Genomic DNA, 16,179 nt, shown 5'->3' on the forward strand with positions numbered 1-16,179 from the left:
ATGAATTAGGCTTTAATCTCTTCTAACTCACAGATTTAATTAGATGTACTGTATTCACAGAACTGAGAGGATGTGAATTGAAAGTAGCGCTAGGGATCAGCTAGGACAACCTACTCATTTTATCAGAAATAATTGAAAATTTGAGGAATGTGTCCAATTTATTATTTCTGACTAGTCATAGAACTCAGGCTAGAAGAGCTCCTGGGATCTGTGCTTTTTTCTGGAATATGTTGTAGCCGTGTGGCACACAGAGGGGTCCTTCTATGTTTTCATGGAACTGGAGGAGATGTTAGTTAATATGGCAAAGGACAACTGGTTGTGAACTAGAGTGTGTGCAGCCCTGGGAAGCTGAAGTAAGGAAGAAGACAGACTTTATTCCAGAATCTCCAGAAAGAGTGCCAGCCTGATCCTAGGCCAGTGAGGCCCATTGAGATCCAACATTCACACGGTACAATAGCAAATTCATGGTTTTGAGCTCCTAAATGCGTAATATGCAAGTCCAAGTCAGGACATAGAAATCAAAGGCTACCGAAGAGGAATTTAAACAATGGAATTTTTCAAAGTTTATTTTAATTTCAAAGTATAGTCAAAAACAACTTTTGGTTTTATTCTGTTTTTTTTTTTTTCTTCTTTCATTCATTCTTCTAGTAAATCTCTTTCAAATACATGGCATGATGGGTATTTTGACTTATGCGCTCAGATGTTTTCACTCTGTGTCCTCTCATCAACATGGGCTCAGTAAGAGTGAAGTGTACTTTCTTATGTTTTAGCTTACTTAGGCCAGTTACATATGGGCAGAACTGGCATACGATGGCTGAGCAAACCTTTTAAAGGGGGCTGGAGTGATTCTCCTTGCTCTCTTGTGGCTTTAGAATGCCATTGCTTTGAGAATTTCCTGTGTCACCTGTTACTTAGCATGGAACACTTGAAACAGTTCTTAGCTGATCCTCAGGCCCCTGGGGCACTGTGTTACTACACAGAGCCATTATTGAGCATGCTACAGTCTCTGTGTGACAGAAAGTGACTGTCAGTCATGTAAGTGAATGACCTAAGTACATTTTTCTTTGAACTTGAATAGAAGCATGTGTAGAAAAACAGCTATTTCAAGATATAACAGAGAATCAAGCAAAGCTTCACAGATAGTGGAACATTAAGTAAATAAGAAAGGGCAGATACAATTTTGATAGGGTTGTAAAGGGTTTGGGTGAGTAGATTGAAAAGATCATTTAGTCAGGGAGTTTTATTTTTAGCCAAGAGTTCTGGTAGGTATACCCTGAGTTACACTGGATTTGCCTTTCAGTTACCTTGTCTTTGTAGGTTACAGAACCTACAAAGTAATATTTCCCAGTCCCCTCTTAAACAGGTAACACCCAGTTTCTGAGATGATGACCACGAGAGCCATGCCATACAACTTTGAGGATCAGAAGCACGGGCAAACTATTTCTTTGGAGATTCTTTGTGGTCTGGGTAGATTTTTCTGCCTCCATCATAGTAAAGATCTCACCCTTGTTTTTCTTATGCGTCAGAGAACAGCACCAAAATCCTGCTTGCTTTTGTGAGGTTACATTTTAATGCAGGATTATGCTTTCCAGCTGAATGGTCCCTGGATTACTTGGAAGATCATGACTGTTATTTGTAAATTACACCATAAGTGATGTTCATGAGGCCCAAGTCATTGCTTCCTTTCTTTTATATTTAGGTCATTACTAAGGTTTGGAATATTTTACTGTACCCTAGCCTTAGTTAGCCACTTTCTGCATTGGGAAGGGGTGTTAGGGAATCAAAGCTAGTGCCTTAGACCTGTGAGATAGCTCAGCTGAACCCACAAGGACAAAAGAGAAAACTGAGTCCTATACATTGTCCTTTGACCTTCCTGATGGCACTGTAGCAGGCACACCCCTCCACACACACATGCCTCCCCACATACTCACAAAATAAATACAATGTAATTTTGAATGCTACAGTCTCTGTGTGACAGAAAGTGACTGTCAGTCATGTAAGTGAGTAACATAAGTACATTTTTCTATGAACTTGAATAGAAGCATATGTAGAAAAACAGCTATGTAGGTTCTTCTGCATACAAGAAAAGCATATTGACAGTGTTAGTCACTTTCATTAAAAAATACTTTCATTAGATTTTGAGGATTTCATATGTGTTTTGATCATATCCATCCAATTTGGTGACATTTTCTTCCCAATCAATACAAACAGTGCTACCCAAATATTCTTGGCTGTATGGCTTCCACTAGAGTGTGGTCAACTTACTAGGGCCTATACTCTTACAGACATTCCCTCTTCCAGAAGCTAAAAGTTGCCACTAGCTCCTCAGCTGGGATTGGGACTTCATGCTCAATTCCCCTCTCTGTGCTGAGATTTGGTCTGGTTTGGACTTGCTCGAGTCTTGTATATGCTGTCCCAACCACTGTGAGTTCATATGTGTAACTGTCCTGCTGTGCTCAGAAAAGGCTTTCTTGTAGTTACCCATTGCCTCTCACTCTTGCAATCGCCTACTCCCTCCTCTCCAATTATCCCTAAGCCTTTGGAGAAAGAGGTACTGTTGATAAGTTCTATTTATGACTGAACATTCTTTAGTCTCTTATTCTCTGTATTTTGGTCAGCTGTGGATCTCCATTTTACTCACCATCTACTGTTAATAGCAACTACTTTGATGAGGATTGATATATACATTAATTTATGGGTATGATGATAGTCACTTGGAGTCAGCTTAATACTACATCTATTTAGCAGAATAATAATAACAGGTTCTCCGATAAGACATAGGAAAACTATATATCCATAAGTTCTTGGGCTGAGTGGGACCAGATATGAATTTCAACAGTTTACTCAGAAAATGTTTAGTTACTTCCATGACTCTCATGACACTATCGCACCAGTGGGCAGGTCTTATCAGGCTAGTCATTGCAGTTCCCAGGGTTCACAACTTAGTATGACTGATGATTACTTTTCTTCTCTGGTAGTATGCATAGCACTGTCCAGCACTATGAAAATTAGCCAGTAGGAATGAAGGTCCCAAGTTAGTGCCAGCTTTGATATCTCCATGTTCTGACTCAAGCATGAAGTACCTGCAGCAATAGGGTCTTACCAGCAAGTTCTCAAGGGTAATCAAGAGTACTGACAATAGCCTGTAATGTTCGGTGATCTATGGAACCTCCCAGGCCAACAATTCCAAAAGAGACAACCCATTATGACACTGAGAGTTTTATTTGTTGGCCTGTGGTGTTTAGAAGAGACATTGCTGCTCTGCCATAGAGCAACTTCATTTTAACTATTTGTATGTATGTATGTATGTGTGTGTGTGTGTGTGTGTGTGTATGTATGTATGTATATTTGTATGTTAGGTATGCATATGTATGCATGTATGTTTATATTAGTATTAGGAAGCTCCTTCAGTAGGAGGTTTCCACATGACTGTTTCATGAGGTCTTCGGTATTGTGTATCCCTTCAGTATCCCCTCCTCTACTCCGTCCTTTCCTCTGCAACCCCAATCTAACGCTTCCAGCTCCATTATTCCCTTTTAACTATATGTACCAGTGTGTTCTACTTCTGCTCCTCTGAAAACCCCTCCCCATGGCCCTTAGTAATTTCCTGAAATCTATGGGTATACCAAATAAAATATACATATATGAAAATTCAAAACTAACATCCCCAAATGAGAGTAAACATGAGACATGTGTCTTGCTGAGTCTGGGCTACCTCAGTTAGAATGATTGTTTCCAGCTCCACGTGGTGCTACACCTGGTGTTGGGAAGCTGAAGAGGGCAAACCCTAGGGCTTGCTGGCCCGGTTTAGTTAAACCAGAAAGCTCTATATTCAGTGAGAGACTCTCTCTCAAAGAAAGAGATGGAGAAGTAATTGCGGAAGATATCCTGAAGTCAACAGTTGGCCTCCACACAAGCCCTCACAGGTGAATGTATCAACACACACATGCACACATGTTTATATCCACAAACACAAATAGTACACAACCTGCAGGAAAACACGCATATTTTCTCTCTGTGTGAAATTGCATGCAATCGGGTGTAAACAGGGTTGAAGATGTTAATGAAAAGGAATCTGCAAGTGTAACTAATATGATCTCATATTTAAATGATTCACAAATAAATACCATGGCTGGATTTAGATACCAGATGTCAAAGCACACAGTAATTCAGATACAGTTGCTTGCCTCCCTGTCACTGGTCGCCAGAAAGAAACAGATGGTTAAAAAGATATGTAGCCGAGGCAAGGCATGGAAATAGGAAACCATGCGCAGAAATGCTGCCATTTAAGTAACAGTAATTTTCTAGTCTGGAAAACCTGGCTGTTTATACCTCTACTTATGCACTTAAGCAGTTTAAATGTGAAACATAGCAAAAATAGTCCAGGCAAGGCTGGCAACTTGCAAATTTTGCAATGCATAATTGCATCTCAACAATCTCCGAGGCAGACGCACAGCAGTAAAAAGTAAACACTTGCATGCAGTTGAACACAATTACACACCGCTTAGTGCCTAAGCTCATTACCGCTTCAGAGGGGCTCTGTGAACTTGTGCTCTAACTCATAGGTCAGGCAAAATGCAAATCAGGACTAAATTTGAAAGCAAGTGACAGAAAACCCAGATACAATTTAGACTGGGAGTCTATAATTTGGCTTTTAAAAATAAGCCTTAGCAAGAATCATCCTCATTACAATAATGGCTTGTTTATTCTGCACAACTTGTTTGCAATTACGGACCCTCTTTTAAAGCGGATTTTAACAGGAAATAAGAGTGTGTAGAAAGAGGAAGAGAGGAGAGAGAGAGAGAGAGAGAGAGAGAGAGAGAGAGAGAGAGAGAGAGAGAGAGAGAGAGAGAGAAAGAGAGAGAGGAGGGTGATCTTTGTGGTTGGTCAGTTGCTGTAATTAGTGTAGATGCATCTGTGATTACAAAGCCATATATGACTTTATTTAAACCCTTTAAGTTTAGATTTCTGCCATTGAAATTGAAAGTCCCAACCAGTCTATTATTCTCAAGAAATCATTAAAATAGAATTTCTAATGAGGGTGTCTAAAGGGCTTTGTTCCTGGTGTTTCCATTGGAAGGCTAGCGTCCTCTGCCCCTATTATGGTCAGGTGACCATGAAATGATGAGCTACAGCTGTTACAGGGCATGTCTCCGCTGGTGCCTAATTCAGAGCAAATACACATTTTACTGCTAATGTGTCTCCTCATTCATTTCTTCTAATACTTATGGGGGAACCTACACCGAGGGAGGCATAGATTAAGTTAGAGATACTGGACTAGGTGAATCTGAGTCTCTTGCTGGATGTGTAACTTAGGGGCTTGGTGTCTCTGCTTCCTGCGTTTTCAAATCAAGGAAAATTGACCCGAGTGTGTGGCTCATGCGTGCGATGCCTTCACTTGGGTGGCCACTGCAGCAGGATTGCCATTAGGTAGAGGCCAGACTAGATTATATAGTGAATGCTAGGCTGGCGTGAGATGCTGCTGCTGCTCTCCCCTACAAAAAGGAGCATTTTGGTAACTGGGTCATAGATGCTGTGACATTTAACTAAGTCACTTCAAGAGCTCAGGACTGAACCTGGCACATATTACTTTGCTGTCTGCTGTTATCATCTGGTGGTCCTTGGAGACACAGAAGTAAGATTGGCTTGGTCCCTTCCCTCGTAAACCACAAGTTCTGGAGAAAAGAGAAGGCAACTAATCATTTAATTACATTTTTGATAAACATAAAAGGAGGAACAGGAGGAACAGTGTTCCATGACACAGGACCTTGATGTTCTCTGGATGCTGTTCGGCCTTACAGAAAGGGGTGGTGTTTGAGACAAGGCATGGATAGTTGTTACTGAGGAGAATGCCACCGGGAGAAGATGGAGAGAAGCCGCTTTGCACACAGAAGCCATGGGGGAGATGGGAGGCTTACTGTAGGAAGCTGTAGAGAACTCAGAATTAGGGATCTTGTGGCGGGGAACAACTCAGACAGTGACGTTTGCTGGGTGAGCGTTCTTGTCATTGATTGTTTTTAGTCTTTGGCTTAGACTCCTAGGTCCTTTGCACACCCTTCACCTAGGGGCTCAGTGTGAAATCCTCCGCATTGCAATGATGTACATTTATTCTCTGTCTAGTTCCCAACTGAATTATTTTCTACTGTGTTTTCAGGAAATCAACTAAATATGGCAGCTCAAAACCACATGTTAATAAAGTTGTCACATGTTATATATGCATAAGTAATATGAGTATTTATATACAATTTTATATTAAGTATATAACAAAAATGGCATCACAGTACATGTAGAATTTGTTTGTCTTTATGTACTATAATTTTTTGTGTATGTGTATACATGTGTGAGTGTGCATTCCTGTGCACAGAGGCCTGCGGACAGCCTCAAATGTTGTTCCTTAGAAGCCACCTTGAATTCTTCGACAGAGTCTCTCCCTGGTTCGGAGCTTGTCAAGTCAACTGAGCTGCCTGGCTGGCCAGTGAGCTCCTGTAACATGGAAGCTAGCAGGTCTTTTAATAAGAATATTGGGGTCAATGTTAAAAGTTCAGAGAGACAAAGGAACAAGCCACTGCCCCATCTCACCTCGCCCACTCCACGAATCCTCTGACTGAATGTCTCTGAGTCCCCAGATGAAAGAGGTCCAGCCCAAAAGCACCCCTCAGCCGAAAAAAGCCTCCAGCCACAAAGCTTCCACTGAAAGGGCTTTAGTTTCTGTCTCCTCACTCTTATACACCCTTCTCCACCCAGTCATCACTTCCTTCTCAGAGTTGGGATTAAAGGTGTGTGATTTCCAAGTGCTGGGATTAAAGGTGTGTGCCACCACTGTCTGGCTCTGTTTCTCTCCTAGACTGAGTCAATCTCATGTAGTCCTGGGTGGCTTTGAACTCATCTGTCTGGAGTCCTAGGGTTAAAGGTGTGTGCCACTACTGCCTGGCATCTATGTTTAATCTAGTGACTTGTTCTGTTCTCTGATCTTCAGGCAAATTTTATTAGGGTACACAATATATCACTACAAGCCCCAGTGATCCTCACGTTTCAACCTTCCCAGGGCTGGGATTAAAGCAAACACCACTTTTTCGTGCTTTTTTTTTTTTTTCAAGAAAACACCACTGTACCTGGTTTTTTCATGTTTTTACTTTTTAAAGCAAATACCACTGTACCCAGCTTTTTCTTTTTTCTTCTTTTTTTTTTTTTCAAGCAAATACCACTGTACCCACTTGACAAGTACTTTACCGACTGGACTATCTCTCCTGCCCCTTGAAATGGTTTTTACTAGCTTTTTTATTCTGTCATGGTATAGAGCATAGATTGTAAAATACAAGGCACAGTTAGTTCAATTATTTGTTCAACATTTAGGTTGTTCACAAAATTTTATCATTATAGCAATATTGTAAAATATTTCTCTACAATAATAAACAACTTTTGCACAGATTCAGAGGAATAGTGTTGCTCCGACAAGGACTTACTCATTTCCTTTTAAGGCTGTTTATAGATGTGCCAAGGTTGCTCTACAGAATTAGCAGGCCAAACTTACCAGGAGTGAATGAGACTCTTGATTTCAGTATTTTTCAACAGTGTTGAGTATTACTACTAAAACATGACATCTTAATTCAGTTGACATGAAATACTAATGCTTGCTCTGCTGATATTTTTATCACTTTTTTCATGAAACATCTGGTCTGGCCTTCCGATTTATTTTTATAGTGTGATGCTAATATTGCCACAGTAATTTCTTAGACTCCTTTTTGTATTAGAGGTTAGTAATCCCTCCACACAGAAGCCATATGGCAGATTTCTTTTTCATTTTTTTTTACTTTATTTTAGCATTTTTTTTGTGTTTGAGGCTGCACATTAAAAAAAAAAAATGTTTATTTCTATGTGTGTGTGAACCTGTGTCTCCATGTACACTATCTGCATGCAGTTCCCACAGAGGCCAGAAGAGGGTTTTGGATTTCCTAGAGCCAGAGTTACAGGAGTTTGTGAGCCATCTACCATGGATTCTGGAACTGAACCAGAGTCCTGCGGAAGAGTAGTATGTGCTCTTAACTGGGGAGCCATCTCTCCAGCCCCAACACTGTAAATTTCATGTGTTTGAATCGATAGATAATTTTGTTTACTTATATTTTCATTTATTTTTATGGTTTCAAGTTTTCTTACTGGACCTCCTTAAGTATTCCCATTCAATATTCCACATGGCTCTTTTCGTTCTGTACTGTATCCCTCCCACATGTAGGTTTAAATTTGCAGGCATAGAATTAAAAAATAAATAAAATCACCTTAAAGGTAGCTATTGAGTTACTTAGAAATGTTTCCCAAAGTGCAATGTTGTAGGACTATCAAAGTCGTAACTTCAGCTTGTGGCCTGCTTTTTAATACAGCTGCTCTCACTGCATTTATAAGTAGATGTGTACTAGTAGAGGAGTTGCTCAGTGGTCAGAAGCTAGGCTAGCATGTATAAGGCTCTGGGTTTCATTCTGAGTGCCCTGATCCACAAATAAACATATAAAGCCCAAGTGTGTCTTGAGATATGTAAGCAGTGTTTATCCTTCCCTGCGTTTTATACTGTTGCTCTTAATTGAACTTCAGGTCTCTGATTTTATGTGAACATAAAATGGAATTCATCTTTGGAAAGTCTTTTCAGTAGCCATTATATTGAATGTACATAGAGCAAACATTCCAAGATTAAGGGGTGAACTGGTAAACAACAGGATCTGTTTATAAGTATTCAGAACGTCTTCTAATTTAGAACTGTAGAAGTTGATATACTCACATATTAGTTGTCATGCATTTCACAGCACTGCTGCCCTTGAAAATAATTCAAAGCTACAGATCTATGGCTGTTTAAGTTTTTGTTTGAGCCATAAAATGACCTGGTACACTATTTAATGTAGGCTTCTTATTAGCTAAGTCAAGTAACAAACAATGCCTCCATTTTACTTCAGTGGTCTTTTGAGATTTTACTTCAGTGGTCTATTGAGATACACACACACACACACACACACACACACACCATAAATAAGTATGTTAATAATACTGCATGTATAAATTGTAAGGTAAATTTATTGCTACAGGTTTATAAAGTATAGTGATTTTGAACAAGTATTTATTACACTTTAAAATTTTGTGCTTTTAAAATGGAATTCTTAATATTTCAATGATGGTAGCACTGTCATTTTGGGAGCTTCTTTTTGGAATCATCTTTAGATGAATGTATAAACTATGGGAAAATAGAAAAGGATCAACAAAGAAAGAAATAATCACAACTGAAGGTGATTTCTTCTCTTCTTTTTAATATTTGATCAAATAATGGAATTTTGATTCCTTTAATGGAAGTAAATATACTCCAAACTCCAAAATCATTCAAAGTAGCTAGCCTGGAAATAGCTATTTACCACAAGCCCAAACTTGCAGTCTTCCCAACTCTTCCTTCTAAGTGTTAGGATTCCAGGTATGGTTTACCACTCCTGACTAGAAGAAATGTTTGATGAGTCAAAATTAATGTAAGGAAACCCCTAAGAAAGGTATTACCAAATATAAGTGTGCACACTGCACGTCTTTTATAATTTGAGTTTGGTTATAAGTTTGTTTCTAGTTTACTTGTCAACAGAAAAAAAGGAATAAACTGAATTTATAAGATGTACAAAGTCCACCAGATAAAAAGTACTTAAGGTTTTGTTGTTGTTGTTATTTTTAAAGAGGATTGCATCATCTTGACCTCTGCACATAATTCTAGAGGCAGATGCTATAGTAGAGAGCCTGGTAGAAAAGTCTATATTTCAAATATCAGTAAAATATACACAGACTACACAAATAAACTGGGAAGATGTTTGAAACAGCTGTAAGGTTCAGATGCTTGATAGCTCTCATGTAGTTCAATGACAGAAAGTCAAGTCTCTCTAATAGTAAAAGAGACAAGGGAACTAACCAGGCCATTCTCAAAAGAGGAACAATTAACTTTATTCTCTTTAGAAGTTGTAAGAATGTAAATTGTACCATCAAATAGAACTCCATTTTCACATAGCATGACAAATGTTAATAAATTAAAATAGCCATTCTTTGTGAGCATTCATAAAGGCTAGATTCAAGCAGAATTGTAGAGAATGTGAATTGAGATGATATTCTGAAGGACATTTCAACAATATGCAAAGTCACCCTAACAATCTATTTATCCTTGGACTTGGCAATTCCTCTACTAGCAAGATAGTGTTCAAAAATAATTCAAGAATTTGTCAAAGATACAACAAGCAAAGAAACAAACAAAAGAAAGTTGTTCATAATATGAAAAATTCAACCATAATTGATTGAATTATGGTTCATAATTCAACCATAAAGCTCAATACACAATAAAAGTTTTATTTTAATAAACACTGGTATCTAATATATCAGAACAACACCAAAATATAAACAAATATTTCCCAGCATAGCAAGGTGTATATGATACAATGGCTGGAGAAAAACCAAGTCACAACACAAAAGGTCAAGATGACTCTGCACCTCCCAGTGTGACCATTCTGAATTGAAGGACTGGCAGGGGGCAGTTCAGGTTAAAGGAGGTCAAAGAGGTCAGCTTCTGGTCCCAAAGGACTGCTGTAATTGTAAGACAGGAGGAAACAGCAGAGATTCATTTCTGAGGGCACAGCACAGGCAGCATCTGCAATTCCAGAAGAGAGGCCTCACCAGAAACCAACCAGCCTTGGACGTCCAGCATCCAGAACTGGGAGAAAATATACCTATTTAAGCTGTCCAGCACATAATGTCCTGTTAAGTCAGCTAGACTAGGCTAATATGCCTAATGTATTTATGAAATTGACCAAGACCGCTACATTTCAAAGGACTGTCCCTGTAGTGGCCAGGGATGGAGAGGATAGGGAGGATCTTCATCTGCTTTCTTCATTTATCTTACCATCTTCTATTTTCTTACAACGGCTTTCATTATTTTATAGAGCAAAATTTTAGAAAGGCATCATCACTCCATTTCAAAAAACAAATAAAAGATTTTTTTTTGTTTGTTCTTTTGCAGTGGGCAGGGTTAATGATACCCTGAGCAACTCCTATAATGCAATTTTTCTATGTCTGCTTGTTTGTGAGCTTCAATGTAGGCTGGCTTCAAACATGAAAGTGTAATTCCTATCCTGTTGAAAGCAGCTGAAAAAGGATTAAGATTGTGAAATTGCAAGCATAGTGTACTAATGCAGTTTGAACGCAGAAGAGCCATGGCATCTTCTCCCTGTGGTAAACTCCCATTAACTGTCAACAAGATTTACACCAGAGTGGTAGAAGTCAAGGAGATTCACTTGGGAATCAGCTGGCCTGGTTTGTATTCTCCCTTGTTCTCTCCATCAACAGGGTCATTTCTATTTCAATTTCTTCATTTGAAAAAATAGTATAATAACATAAAATATGAACATTCTCCTAAGGTTGATGTAAACATTAATTGTGATAACGCAAAGAAACTGTCACTGGACTAAATTGCTATGTAGTAAGTACTTCCTAAATGTCAGTTATAAAATAGCACGATTTGTTATGAAGGACTTTCAGCAGAGATATTCTGAATTGCTGAATGAAGCAGATATGTATGGTTTTCATCTCTATTGGATGAGGGTGAGACTTTAGTTTCCATATGAACTGAGTTGAAACTCCCTGAATTAGACTTGTTCTTGAGTAGACAATCGCTAAAAATCTAGAAAGGAGAAGCTAAGCGCCAGCAATGGCTCTGAACTTGAAAAAGAAAAGAAAGGGGGGAGAGAGAGAGAGAGAGAGAGAGAGAGAGAGAGAGAGAGAGAGAGAGAAGGAGAGAGAGAGAGAGAGAGAGAGAAGGAGAGGGAGGGAGGGAGGTAGCGAGGGAGAGAGGGAGGGAGTGGGAGTGGGAGAGGGAGAGGGAGAAAAAGAAGGGGAGGAAGGAAGGAAGGAAGGAAGGAAGGAAGGAAGGAAGGAAGGAAGGAAGGAAGGAAAGAGAATTCTTGAGTGTGCCAGGCAACTTTTTCTTACTCTAAAAAAGACCTGAGACAATCATCCTGGTAATGTTTCTTTTGCATATTTCAGTCTGTAATTGGTTGGCTTTGTTGCTTTGGAGCCCACAGTAAAGAAGTACACTGTGAAGGGAGAGAGTGAAGGAGCAAAATTACTCAGGTGATGACCAGGATGCAAATGAGGAATCAGTGGGGTACCGCTGGGTCCTTCAGAGGAGCATCCATAAAGCCCTCACACAAGGCCTTTATCCTTAGAAACTCCACAGCTCCCAGGCAGCACTTCTCTGGGGATGAGTGCTTTAGCGTTTGGCCCCCTTCAGGAACATTCCCTATCCTTGATGGAACTATAGCACTTGATTTTGTTCCTAAGTTGACAATGATGATAGATTATAGCTTAGTATTTTATAGCTAAAGCAGTTGGGTTATGCATAATTTGTATGAGTACTTTGACTACATAAAATTATTCCTCCTTTTAGAAATTCTTTCTAGATTGTGGCTTTAGATACCATGAAATAATTATATCTAAAAATATACATTTGGATTCTATTTAATAATAACAATAAAAACCTCCCCCAAACATACAGGTCAGATCATTGGCAACCTTACAAATTCAGTCTAATATTACTGAAAAATAGCCTTTGCTTCTGCAGCATCATTGCTAAGCTTGCATAGTTTTTGTTTGATGACAATATATTTCATATCCTCTTAAGATTTATATACTAAACTTACCACCCTTATGCCTGAAATTTGTACAAAGGGAAGGCTTGTGAGAAATTTGTGGGTTGGACAGGTTTTTTTTTTTTTTAATGACATCTTTACATGAATGTATTTCTGGTCTTAATAGTATCAAGTAGCCTAAATGAGTTAAGATCACTTCCCAAACCCTTACATTAATATCAGGATGCAATTTAGACACCAGGGAGATTGAGCTCAATCTATATGAGATGAATAATGGACAAGTTTGAAGGCGTCATAGATCTTCCTAAGTGATTGCTTCCTTATAAATTCCCAAACAAGAAATCTTCATTGAGAAACGCTTCAGGATTGCTGCCATTTGTCACTTGGCCTATGCATGCTTAATCACCTGCATTTTCAGGCCACTAAAGGCACATTCAGTGCATTGTGGAGGCCTAAGATAGTTAATACAACCATTGAATACCCAGTGCGGTTCCCCCAGCACACTTAAGCACTGGGAAGGAATTCTGCTTATTGTGTTCCGAGTCAACAGGTCCCCATTGTCTTGATCAATTTCGACAAAAGTTAATTTATTGCTAGGAAAAGTAGGGATTTAAAAAAGCTGTTTACTCCTTATTTAAATTAACATACTTGGAATTAATTTTTAAATTAAATTAAAATTTTTACATCAGATTTATTGTTAAGTGAACCTGCAACAACTGAATTTAGATTACATTTGTCTGTCAAATTGTAGGTTGTGAATGAATTTACCTCCTACTTACAATAAGGAAATGATAGAGGAGGGGCTGACCCCTCTAGCCAGGACCCTCCTGAGTGCTCATTTCCACATGTGTGCCTTAAAAATGTCTTGAATCAGAGGCAGCAGAAAGTGGCAAGTGGAGAGACAGGCATGGAAGCAGATGTAATATGGCCAGATCCCAGCCTTGCCAACACTGAGTTCATTTCTGTAAACCCCATTTTCCTTATCTGCAAATTAGCAAGAGAGGCAGCACCAGCCACACCCAGCATGGTGAGGACCAGGTGGCATGTGGATGCCAGAAGCGTTTGTGCAGTGACTTGCAGGCAGTAACCACCACACGTTGTCTGTTTGGAGCCCATTCATCTGTGTATCTGACCACACTATCCGTTTCTTGCTCATTTCAACATCTATACTTCTACCCTCTCCAGCATTAAGCGTGCATCGTAATTCTTTAACATTCTCAATGGACTTGCTGTCAGTACAGAAACAGGACACTAACTGACTGGATGAGCAGGATAAAAACATAAAAATTAGGGAAGGACCTCTTTTCATATGCATGCAAATATGAAAGGATAGATATTTTCTGGAGCTGTAGAAGTGTGTTCTAATAAAGGCAGGCAGCAGATGAAAAGAATTTATAATAGCTAAATTCCATATATTCTTGTTTCTGCTTGATAATCTGTCTTTGGTGAGTATGTAAATTTTTTTCACAGTAGTTATTCCCAGCTGCATATGTGTGCTGCAGAAAGGAAGAGCATATGGAATATATACCGTGTATATATACATATAGGAATGCTGGCATGGGGTGCGTGGATTCACATGCATACACATGCACACACTTTCCATATCAGTCTACGCATGTCTATATGTAGAGAGAGAAATATGTATGTATAGATACATATTCCTTCTGCTCTTTTCATTGTGTTACGCATGTCAGAAGCAGGAAGAGCTCTGTTCCCCTCCCTGCTCCCCACCCCCCACAAGCTGGAGGGCCAGAAGGTGGGGCGGTACCTCGGGATAATGGCAGCAGAAGGCAAAGGGAACAGACAGCTGGCAAGCTCTGTCCCAATATGCTTCCCTGAAAGAGACGAGGAAATTGGAGGAGATGCAATGCCTGAATGGCTCACTTTGCAGGAAAACAGAAGCCGCAAGGTAAAATTCCTTAGAATGCCATCCTTTTTAAATGGATCTAGAATTGACGGCAGCGTCACACCTCCGCAGCCTTCCGCAAGATGTGAATTTGTCAACAGTTCATCTTGGAAGGTGTTCTAGAAAGCACAACCGACTTTTACTACCCTCTGAGAGCTATCCTCATAAACTTAAAACTGCCAAATGTCAGGTGTCTCCTTGGAGTTTTCTAGAACAAAAAGTACAATGAGACCTCTGGTTTCAAACACTGGGAGTGTAAGAATTTCTGGACAGCAGATGTCCCGTAACGAGCACTACAACTTAAGCGTGTTAAATGAAACATTTTCAAAATGCCTACTTGTCATGAGAAACAAAATTTTCTAATTTCATACTTTCTTGAAGACTCGGGGATCATCAGTACAAACAATTACCAGCAAATCAAATCATAGAGTTCCTGTGGGCTGCTGGGGTATGTGGGACTGTTTCCTATCGGCCATTGGAGTGTGCGGGAATGTTTCCTGTGGGCCACTGAAATATATAGGACTTTCCTGTGTGCAGCTGGGATGTGTGGTTCTGTTTCCTGTGTGCGGCTGGGATGTGTGGTTCTGTTTCCTGTGTGCAGCTGGGATGTGTGGGTCTGTTTCCTGTGTGCAGCTGGGATGTGTGGGTCTGTTTCCTGTGGACCACTGGGATGTGTGGGTCTGTTTCCTGTGTGCAGCTGGGATGTGTGGGTCTGTTTCCTGTGGATCTCTGGGATGTGTGGGTCTGTTTCCTGTGTGCAGCGGAGATGTGTGGACCTGTTTCCTGTGGACCACTGGGATGTGTGGGTCTGTTTCCTGTGGACCACTGGGATGTGTGGGACTGTTTCCTGTGGTCCCCTGGAATATGTGGGACTGTTTCCTGTGGACCATTGGGATGTGTGGGACTGTTTCCTGTGGACCGCAGGGACGTTTAGGACTGTTGTTCCAAGTTCCCGAAATGTTGCTCAGGTCCATTGTTTTTCCCAAGGTCTATTTTGCCGCTTTTAAGTCAGCCATCCACTTGAGTTCTGTAGCCCAGTTTGTGGTGATGTTACAAAGCAGGAAATCAACTCCAAGTGAGGACTCAGGGTTCTCCTTGCAAAGGCCTTGTCCTACACAGTGTGATAAAAGCATTCTTGGCTGTTGGCTTTCTGTCTTGTCAGCAGTGAGGTTGACAGAAGGCTGCATTCTGAATCTGAGCACAAAAGAAACCTCTTTCTTGAATATTATGACTGTTTTAAGATGCTTGAGTTTTGTCCATGTGCCCTAATTTTCTATTCTTCTAATTTCGTATGTGTGTGCTTGTGCGATTATGGGTGCACACATGTAGATGGCAGAGGACAGTTTTGGGTGTCTTTCCTCAAGCACTGTCAGCCTTGTTTTGTGAGGCATGTAAATAAAGATGCAATGTGCATATGTAATAGATATGTATGTCTTATATGTATTTATATAGAATTTTATATGAAATATGTAACTTGCTTTGCAAATTTACAAGTGTAGAACTCTTGTGCTTTTATTTCTTGAAAAGTGTGTGTGAGTGTATGCATGCGTGTTTACGTGGGTGTGTGCATGCATATGTGTGTATGTGCTTGTGGGGGCCAATGTTGGGTATCGTTCCTCAGGCATCTTC

This window comes from Peromyscus eremicus, chromosome 10 (assembly GCF_949786415.1).
Source record: "Peromyscus eremicus chromosome 10, PerEre_H2_v1, whole genome shotgun sequence".
Classification (NCBI taxonomy): domain Eukaryota; kingdom Metazoa; phylum Chordata; class Mammalia; order Rodentia; family Cricetidae; genus Peromyscus; species Peromyscus eremicus.